Raw genomic sequence first — 11,442 nt, 5'->3', positions numbered from 1 at the left:
AGAGGCTTTCTCAATACCTTCTGCACTTCTATTGTCCTTTGCTTCTTCTTCCACATGTTTGCTCTGCTTCTCGTCTAATACTTTCATTTCTTTTTCAAGCCCCTTCCTCTTCTTAGATACTTTCGAATTTTGCACATTTTTCTTTGCACTATTTTTCTTCTCTAGTTTACTTCTTCATCTTCATCCTGATCGTCGTCTCTGTCTGAAGACTCTGAATTCTCATCAGTCCATAGAAATACCTCATATAACAGATTGCCTATATATTTCTTATATGGATCAAGTGCAAATTTTATCAAGTCCAAAATCTTCCTCTAAAAATCTACAAAGACTATTCTTTGTAACTTCCTCACCATTGGCTTTAATATAAGAATCTCTATTCAATATTGTTGTGGTAATATTGCTCTTACTTGGAACTTCTTTCTTCTTACTGACTGGATCAGTTTCTGATAAAATGCCCATCATAGGAGAATCTTCCATTTTCTCCTCACCATCAGATACATGTCCTTGTACCTTAATTTCTCCTAAATCCTCGGAATTCTCATCATCATCATTTTCTAATTATTTCACGAGACATTGCATGACAAATTTCTTTTGTCCATCCAAAGTATATTTCTCCAATCCCAAATCATTTTCCAACAGCCTCCCTCGAAGGTCAAAGAATCCACTTGTTCTCCCACGAATCAATCATGATTTCTCTTTTCATCATGATTCTCAATTTTCAGGAGAATTTTTGTCTGGCTCTGATACCAATTTGTTGGATCAAATAAATAAACTTTCACATGTAACAGAGAAAGAGTATAATTAATGGAAGAAAATTCTCTTTTAATTCTCTTGTCTTACTATACGGATACAGAAATCACTCTTGGATAATACACTGAACCAAATTAAGACTATTCATTATAAGTTTATTATTTCAACAGGCTTTTCAAATTGTTCATCAAGATTAGCTTTTGATGGCAAGATTTCAGCAGAAATATCAGTTTCTGATTTAACAACTACAATATTTGGCTTTTGAAATTGTTGTTCATCAACATTAGCTCGCAAAGTAAAAGGATATTCTTTCTCTGTGGCAGTCTTGTCTAATATGGTGACATTGAATTCGGAAGCACTGTTATCATATTCAAATACTACAAGATAGCCGTAATCAAATGAGTAAAATTGAGAGAATTCTCGCCATCCATTTTGCAGCCAGATCTCACCCTTGCTTTTAACAATATCGACTTCCCATCTTTGACCGGAAGGTGCCTTTAAGATTACTGGACTAGAAAGATAGTTTCCAAAATGTTTCACAAATTTTCTTGGAATTTCCTATTTAATTTTATTTGATTAATTATACAATGAGTAAAGTGAGAAGAAAAAGAAGAAGAAGATAAATAAATGCTAACCAGCTTTTGTGGAGGTAAAGAATAGCAACAATGAACTTGAAAAAATGCGGTCTTTGATCTTCTTTAAACATATATTTGTTCTTAGGGCAAGAACCCATTGTTGAACTGCTTTAGTACTTCACCTGGAGAGTATTTTGCAACTAAGTTTCAAACCATAAAAATATTTTACTAGACAAAATATAATATCATATCATTTCATTTGCTGGAATTTTTCTCCGATTTTTGGGACTAGTTGGTGTAAAATGATGATGTTCCAAGTATAAAACATGCTGGAAAATTTCTCCGAAAAAGTAGACAACCTATGGATTTATGTGATAATATATGATAACACCAAAGAAATGTGACAAAACCAAGGTCTTAGTACGAACTAATTTGCACATTAATCTAATAAGTCTGAAACCTGAGTACAAACTCAAAGGTTTCATATCCTAATTTTTTCAATGAAAGTTAGATATTAATATTATATATTATCTAAAGAAATTAAAAGAGAGATGACATAGACCCTAGTACACCAAGTTACAATAGGCAGCATAAAAAAATTCTTTGCTAACTTAAAAATATCTTTCTAATTGGAGAACAAAATTTCAAGATGCAACAATCATGAGAGATTTTATAAACATATACACATAAAAATTGTACAAATTAAACAAAATATTCAAAACTTTTCAGACTTTGCTATATGGGGTATGTATATGTTGCAACTCATATGATACTCGTGTCAAAAAGTTGTAACAACGAAAAAACAAACAGAAACATCAAACAGGAAGAGGTCATAATAGGAATAGCCTAACTTTTGACCTAACTTTTGGCCATTTTTAGATTTAGAGAGGTCCTAACAGGAAAAGAGCCTAACTTTTGGCAATTCTTGGGTCAATTTTTGGTTTGCTAATTGAGCACCCCATCAAAAAAATTTAGAGACATGGGCCGGAGCCACTGATAATTAAATACAAACTCAATGAGTTAACTTTGTATTAATCATATAACAATCCTCAATTTATACCCTCAATTTATCAAATACTCAATCAAAGTTTTAGGTCAAATCCGCAATTTATCAAATAGCCAATTAAAATTTAATCAAATCACAAAGTGAATTTTGTGCAGACAAGAGGAGCCGAAAATAACCCTGGTCATGGTAGTTCCTACTGCCGGAAAAAGGAAATGAAAAGTAAAGACAAAGCCATAAAGTAAGAACATCAATCGCTATTACCTCCATTGATATATGAATAACACACAAGAAATTGGTGCAACAGATGAGGAAGTGGTGTCAAGATCAAGAAATTGGGAGCAGGATTTTATATTTGCCTAATACAATTAATTGATTTTAGAGAGAAAATAGAGAAAAAAAACCACCAAACTTCAAAATTTACATATAAACATAAATTGCTCATGTGTCAAAACATAGATCTGCTTTTGTTTCAACTTTTAGATGTTAGATATAAACAGATAGCTAGATAGATATGTAATATAATTAAAATTTGAAAAAAAGTATAATTATGATTTATAATAACATGGTTATTATGTTGAAAAAGGTACCGTAAATTTATTTAACCATGTGAAAGCAAGGCTATATAATTATAAATTTGAATTTGAAAAGTACTTGAAGCTAGGCACAAAGAAAATAGATAAAGAGATGATAGAGATGCAGAAAAATGTGAGAAATACGAGCGACTGATAATTATTTTTTTAAAAAAAAAGAGAGGGAAAAGAGGAAGAGATATTTAATGGGTAAAATAAGAATAACAAAAAAAAGGATAGAAAGGGGATGAAATTACTCATTTAAATGAGAGTCAAATGTTATAATTAATCTTCAACATTTATAGTGGTTTTTATATTAAAAAGTGTAAAGTTCAACTATTTTTATGTTATATTTTCAAGTTTTATGTTATATTTTCAAGTTTGAAAGGTATATCATTCAAATGAGAAAGTTGAGTGACTAGAGATGTAATTTATCTATTAATATCATTAAAATGCATATTCCTAAGAAGGAATACTATTTATTTTCCTCTTGAACGTGGCTTGATATGTGAATTAAGAAAATAAATTAATTATAATAACTATTTTTTGTTTTCACAACATATATTAGGGATAAGTACAAAAAAAATGCCTGTGGTATACCGATTTTGCGAACTCGAACCTGTGGTATTTTTTTTTTGCAAACAGAGGTCTGTGCTAAACGCCGTTAGCAAAGAACGGATTTTTTGCTTAACACCGTTATTTTTGATGATGTGGCACTTTGACTGAAAAATTGACCAGGGGTAAAATAGGTATTAAAAATACCACAAACATTTTTTTTTTGTACTTATCCCCATATATTATTATAGCCAAACATAAATTGAAAAATGAAAAGGTGAGGGTAATGTATACAAAAAAAAAAATATATTGTGATTTTGTTGTTTTGCAATCACAGTGTCATGATGTTTTTTAAATAATTGTTTGTGATTTGTGTAGTTTGCAAATTTAGTTATTCCGTTATAAAATATTATCGTGGTACTAAAAAAATCAGCGAGTTGGATGATTTAAAAATTTGTAAATAAAGGTTTGTTGTAAATTCGAATATCAAAAATGATTTTTCAAATTATTTAAATCACAAGTGATATTGTACAAAACAAATTCAGACACAAGGCATTATGTTTGCCTTCGGATCTACTGCCATGTGGAATAGCGTGAGCATTCAGATCCAGTAAAACTTCCATGAAACATATTCCATCAAAGAAACCCCTCTTGCGACTATGATGGAATCTGATAAAAAAAACTCCTCCCAGTAGGATATTTCTCCTAAAAGAGTGATTCTAATATAAGAAGGATCCTTAATAAAGTAAGAACTCCTACAAAAAGACTGCCTCGACAGAAGCCCTATAAATAGGCACGTGTTAGGCATGAAATTGACTAAGTTTAACAAATAATTTATAAGGGAATTCGGGTATTTTTATATCATTTTGTAAGGAATAAGGGCTAATTAATGTCCTTGTGCAGATAAGCAAAGAAAAGTGCTAAACTCGCTGGAAACAGCTTGTTTCGCTAATGCCAATAAGGAGTGGAGCTTTACTTGTGTCCAGCGGTTAAACGCCGGATTATCCAATGATAGACAGCGACAGATCGTTGGTGGCAGTGAAAGGAAAGCGGCAGGACAGCAAGTGAAAGTGTGTGGCGATGGGATTGCCCAAAGAAGCATGATGATTTGAAGTCTCACCCCCTTGAGTGTTCAAGGGTTAATCTAAAAGTTAATCATTTTAGTTTATTTTAATTGTAGTAAGTAGTTGACTTTGTTTGTAAAAAGGGTACGAAAGTTGTACCAATTTTGGATAGTCTCGGTCTTTTCCCTTTAAATAGGAAAAGCTGAGAAGGTTTTAGGATCAGATATTTTTCTTAGTTTTAGTTTTTATTCAAGTAAGATAAAAGGAAGAAGAGAGCTCTCATGGAGTCTCAAGCTGTAACGAGAATCTTCTTCTGCTCACTGCTCGACATGAGTGAGTAGACATTTTGAACGGGCGCGGCATGGCCGGTCCGGTGATGTAAGTTTTACAACGTTTTTATGAATATTTAGTATTTTGCCAATGTTGTGCTCAATGAGGATTTAACTTTCTTGCGTAAGCATGTATGTATGTGTTAGATGAATGATAGGACACTGCTTTCATCTTTACCGATATCTCTATTGATCTCCCAACTTCGAAGCTGACAAGTTAGAAGGTTGTGTCGAGGGTTTTCTCATCTAGAAATGCAGTTTTGTTCTTAATGCTAGAAAGAACGTATCTTTAGGACGCTAAAGATGTTAGTAAATCTTAGGAGTTTGAGAACACACGACAGTTGACTCAAACTCACTTAAAAACTGATACTTTGGCTTCGTTGGCATTATCTTTTATTCATCGAATGTTGTAAGATGTAGCACACCGTGTTCGGTCATGTCAAGCCTGTTCTATTCCCTTAATCTTTGAAAAGTAACCTTATTTCCTTGATTTATTATTCTGCCTAAGTCAGTAAACAACCAATATCAAACAAACAAACATAAAGGAAGGCACTTTTGTAACACACACTGTTTAGCAACGATTTCCCTTATTTATTTGAATCACAATCCCTGTGGAGACGATACTCACTTATCACTTTATTACTTGTATCTAGTGCACTTGCTAGAGTCTCTTTTGAGGACAACAAGTTTTTGGCGCCGTTGCCGGGGATTGAGAGCAACAAATTTATGGCTGAAATTTCTGTAAAACAGGGTGTTTTTAATCTGTGTGTTAAGGCGTGCAGGAACAAAAAGGTCATTTTTCCATTTATGCGTAGAGCTGCAGCTCCTGTTTTTCCTATCGATCTCGAATTAGAGAGAACGTGTAGACGAAACAGAGCGGGAGCTCGACGTGCTAGACAAAGAGAAAGGTAAAGAGAGAGAAGAATGGCTGGAAGGGAAGGACCAGAACAACAAGTTCCACCAAACCAAGAAGAGGAAGGAGAAAATAATAACCCTCCTGTTATGAGAATCAGAGATTACTCTAGGCCAACTATCGAGGGACACTCATCGTGTATCGTATTGCCCAATGAGGGAAACAACATGTTCGAAGTAAAAGGGTCCATGATACAAATGATCCAAGCCTCGGTGCAATTTAATGGATTTCAATCTGAAGATCCTAATGGACATCTTCAAAAATTCATTACCTTGTGCAACACATTCCGGTCGAATAGAGGTGCCTCTGATGATGTGATCAGATTAAAGCTGTTCCCTTTTTCACTAAGGGATAAAGCAAAAACTTAGCTGCAGAATTTACAGCCTGGAACGATCACGAGTTAGGAAGAAATGGCAAGAGCTTTTCTAATGAAGTATTTTCCGCCTCGACAAGCCATCAAGCTACGAAATGAAGTGTCACGCTTCATACAGGACGAAGATGAGTCGTTGGCAGAAGCATGGGAAAGATACAAGGAGCTGCTCAGAAGGGTGCCAAATCATGGTATCCCCATGTGGATGCAAATGCAAAATTTTTACAATGGCGCGACCAACGTTTACAAAATCCAGATCGAATCTATCGCGAATGGTAACCAGGAAGATCTAGAGCCACAAGCTTTATATGACCTAATAGAGAAAGTGGTCAGCACGAGTTACAACTGGCATTCGTCACGAAGTGAAGGAAAAAGGACATGAAACGAGGATGTCGTGTCAAAACTAACAAGCCAAGTAGAACAGCTTACCCGGCAGCTGGGAAAGATAAATGTCTCGTCCATTCACAATGAACCGCCATTTAGTGAACCACCATTCAATGAAAGTTGTGGTTTTTGCGGAGGAGCTCATTTCAATATCAACTGTCCTGGAGTTAAGCAAGGAAAAGGCACACGGGCTGAATGCGACTACGCAGGGTACAATCAGAGGAATCAGCCCAACCGTTATTCTAACACCTACAACTCGGAGACCAGGAACCATCCAAATTTTGGATGGACAGGCCAACCGGACCAGCAAGGACAGTATCAAGATCAGCCGAGGTATCAACAACAGTAAGGAGGACATTACCAAAGACAACCTCAGCAGCATTATAAGCAACCTGTGCCACAAAAGGAAGAAGTCGAACCAGATATGAAAACAATGATGATGTAGTTCATGAAACAGACGCAGGCATCGATCAAGAATCTGGAAGCACAAGTCCACCAGATCGCCGCATCCACATCAAAAGGAAAGGGGATAATACCGAGCAATACTGAGCCAAATGCTAAAGGCGACGTCATGGCAATCACCTTGAGGTCTGGTAAGGAAACTCAACCAGTTGTTTTATCTAAAAAGGATGTTGCGCGTGCAGGAACATCCAAAGAGGTTGAAGGGGAACTGGAACAAGCTGTTCCTGGTAATGAAGAAACGAGGAAGGCTAACCAAGCAAGTAAGCCAGATCAAGAGGAGGAAAGGTCATGTAAACCACCATAGCCGTATGTCCCACTGGTGCCATATCCAACACGGCTAATCAACAAGAAGTTGGAGGAGCAGAATTCTAAAGTGTTGGACACTTTGAGGAAATTGCACATCAACATGCCTTTTGTGGAAGCACTAGCACAGATGCCAACATACGCAAAATTCCTCAAAGATATCCTATCGAACAAGAAGAAACTGGAGAAAATTTCCATGATACAACTCAACAGAGACTGTTCGTCCATACTCCAAAACAAGCAGCAGCTTCCAAAGAAGCTAAAAGATCTAGGGAGTTTTTCGATTCCTTGTTCAATTGGGAAGCTGACTATTGAAAATGCACTTTGCGACCTAGGAGCTAGCATAAACCTAATGCCATATTCTGTATATGCACAACTAGGGTTAGGAGAACCAAAACCCACTCGTATGTCTATTTAATTAGCTGATCGTTCTGTATGCTATCCTAGGGGAGTAGTAGAAGACGTGTTAGTCCAAGTAGGAAAATTCATTTTGCCCGTTGATTTCATTATAATGGACATTGATGAAGATTTGCATGTCCCTATTATCCTAGGAAGACCATTTCTAGCAACAGGAAAAGCATTGATAGATGTAGGAGAGGGAAAGTTATTCTTAAGGATAAATGGTGAGGAAGTCATATTTAAAATGAATGAAGCAATGAGGCGAGTGAATCATAATGATGATACTTGCTGTTTCTTGGATGATTTTCAGAGTCTTACTACTTTGCAGGAACAGGACACATTAGAAACTTTATTGGGGAGAGAGGTGAACATATGCGAAGGAACATGTTGTTCCATTGAAAGCCACTTTTTGACACCTCCGTTAGACCCTGCTGTTCCAACTCATCAAGAACCACCAGAGGTACCCAGTGTGCCTGTGTCTAAGCCAGAATTGAAGCCGTTGTCTGAACATCTCGAGTATGCTTTCCTGGAACCACCCAGCGGAAGTCCTGTCATCATATCATCAAAATTAACTCCTGGCCAAAAGACGCAACTAATGGCGGTCTTGCGAAGAAACAAGGCTGCAATAGCATGGAAAATTGATGACATAAAAGGAATCAGCCCAGCAGTCTGTGTTCATAGAATCTTGATGGAAAAGGACCACAGACCAACTGTTCAGCCGCAACGTAGGCTAAATCCCCACATGAAGGAGGTTGTGAGAAAGGAGGTGATCAAGCTTCTCGATGCTGGCATTATCTACCCAATATCTGATAGTGTGTGGACAAGCCCTGTCCACGTTGTGCCAAAGAAAGGAGGAACAACCGTAGTACTAAATGAAAAGGACGAGCTAGTACCCACAAGAACAATAACAGGGTGGAGAGTTTGCGTCGACTACAGAAAGCTTAATGAAGCCACAAGGAAGGACCATTTCCCCTTACCCTTCATTAACCAGATGTTAGAACGACTAGCGGGCTATGCATTCTATTGTTTTCTTGATGGGTATTCAGGATATAACCGAATCGCAATTCATTGCGATGACCAAGAGAAAACCACGTTCACATGTCCATATGGGACTTATGCTTACAGAAGGATGCCTTTCGGACTGTGCAACGCTCCTGCCACTTTTCAGAGATGTATGATGTCAATTTTTCATGACATGGTGGAGCGGACTGTGGAAATTTTTATGGATGACTTCTCTGTCTATGGAAGTTCATTCGATAGCTGTCTAATCAACCTTGAAGCGGTGCTCGCGCGGTGCAAGGAGACTAATTTAGTCTTGAACTGGGAAAAGTTCCATTTCATGGTCAATGGAGGAATTGTCCTAGGGCATAAAATTTCTGAGAAAGGGATGGAAGTGGACAAGGCAAAAGTGGAAGTAATCGAGAAGCTGGCTGTGCCTGCGAACGTCAAAGATGCGAGAAGTTTTTTGGGGCACGCAGGGTTTTATCGCCGATTTATAAAAGATTTTTCAAAGATTGCACTCCCATTGTCAGCCCTACTCCATAAGGAAGCCGAGTTCTCTTTCAATGCAGACTGTTTGAAGGCCTTTGAGCTCCTAAAGACTAAGCTGATCAACTCACCAACCTTTTGAAATAATGTGCGACGCAAGCGATACTTGTGTGGGAGCTGTTTTGGGACAGAGGATTGAGAAGAGGTTTCGACCTATCTACTATGCCAGCAAAACATTGAACGTGGCCCAACAATACTATACAACTACCGAGAAGGAACTTCTAGCGGTTGTGTATGCTTTCAACAAATTCAGGCCCTACTTGGTTTTATCCAGGGTGATTGTTCACACAGATCACGCAGCGTTGCGATACTTGTTCGTGAAACAAGATGCTAAGCCAAGGTTGATCCGATGGTTGCTATTACTTCAGGAGTTCGATTTGGAAATTAAGGATAAAAAGGGAACGGAGAATGTTGCTGCAGATCATTTATCAAGGATTGATCACAAAGGCAGGGTTGAACAAATAGAAATCGTGGAAAGGTTCCCTGACGAGCATCTGTATGTGGCACAGTCTGCGCCATGGTTCGCCGATATAGCTAATTACCTTGCAACTTCGCTCAAACCACACAACCTATCCACAAATCAAAAAAGGAAGTTTTTCTCCGAAATCAAATATTATTTTTAGGATGACCCTTACCTTTTCAGGTTGTGCGCGGACCAAATCATTCGAAGATGCATATCGCAAGAAGAGGGACAGGATGTTCTCAGCCACTGTCATAACCGCGAAGCAGGAGGACACTATAGTGCAAGCCGTACCGCGGCAAAGTTTCTCCAATCAGGTTTTTTCTGGCCCACTCTTTTTAAGGATGCTAATGCGTTCGTTGGAACTTGCAATGAGTGCCAACGAACTGGAAACATTTCAGCTCGAAATGCTATGCCCCTAAACAACATAGTTGTGTGCGAAATTTTTGACATCTGGGGCATAGATTTCATGGGACCATTCCCAACTTCCCAAGGGAATAAATACATCCTAATGGCTGTGGATTATGTGAGCAAATGGGTCGAAGCAATAGCTAGTCCCACCAATGACGCCCGTGTGGTGGTCAAATTTCTGAAAAGAGTGTTTGCCAGATTCGGGGTCCCGCGAGCGATCATCAGTGATCAAGGGACCCACTTCTGTAATGCAAAATTTGAAAAATTAATGGAAAAACTTGGAGTCTCACACAGGGTTGCCACACCATACCATCCACAAACCAGTGGACAGGTGGAGATCTCCAATAGAGAAATAAAAAGAATCTTAGAGAAAACCGTTGGCAACTCTCGAAAGGATTGGGCAAACAAGCTCGATGATGCTCTATGGGCATATCGTACCGCTTATAAAACACCAATTGGAATGTCTCCTTTTCGGTTGTTATACGGGAAATCTTGTCACTTGCCGGTGGAAATGGAACACCGCGCATTTTGGGCGTTAACATTTTTAAATTTTGAGACACAGGCTGTTGGTGAACAGAGAAGTTTACAGCTGAGCGAAATGGAGGAATTCAGGCTGTTCTCATACGAAAATGCGGTGAATTACAAAGTCAGGACCAAGCAGTGGCACGACAAAAAGCTCATGAACAAGGTGTTTCATGAAGGACAAAACGTCCTTCTTTTTAATTGACAATTGAGGCTCTTTCCAGGAAAGCTCAAGTCAAGATGGTCAGGACCATTCATTGTGAACCGTGTGTTTGCACATGGAGCTGTTGAAATTTTAAAAAATGGGGGTGATCCTTTTAAGGTGAACGGACAAAGATTAAAACCATATTTAGAGAACGATCACACAAGGAAGATCGATACTGTTCATTTCCAGGATCCCCCAGGATAGTAAAAGCAAGAGAACATGGTGTCCGCTACAAACACCAATTGTAGCACAAGTAACTTTGCATTTTATTGATTTTTATCTTTGCTTTTTATTTTTATTTTTTGTTTCTCTTGTGTGAAGTGTGTTTGAAGTTGACTTCATCTTGAGTAATTTCTGCCTAGGCACAATTGTAAAACCTAAAAATCCTTCCAAGGATGAGGTAGTACAATTGTACCTGTTTTGTAGGGAAAGGGAAAATCGTAGAAATTTGGGCGGTAGGAATTTGTTTACTAAAGCTAGGAAAAGTGGAACGTCCACTCCTATGCCAAATAGGCAATCATACCGCCTGTTTTTCTCCTCGATAAGATTGAACGGTTGGGGGGATATAAATGCTAAAATCAAATCTTGACCATTCATCTACCCTCATTCTGATTCGA

Source organism: Euphorbia lathyris, chromosome 3 (assembly GCF_963576675.1).
Source record: "Euphorbia lathyris chromosome 3, ddEupLath1.1, whole genome shotgun sequence".
NCBI lineage: Eukaryota > Viridiplantae > Streptophyta > Magnoliopsida > Malpighiales > Euphorbiaceae > Euphorbia > Euphorbia lathyris.
This window is presented reverse-complemented; position numbering follows the sequence as displayed.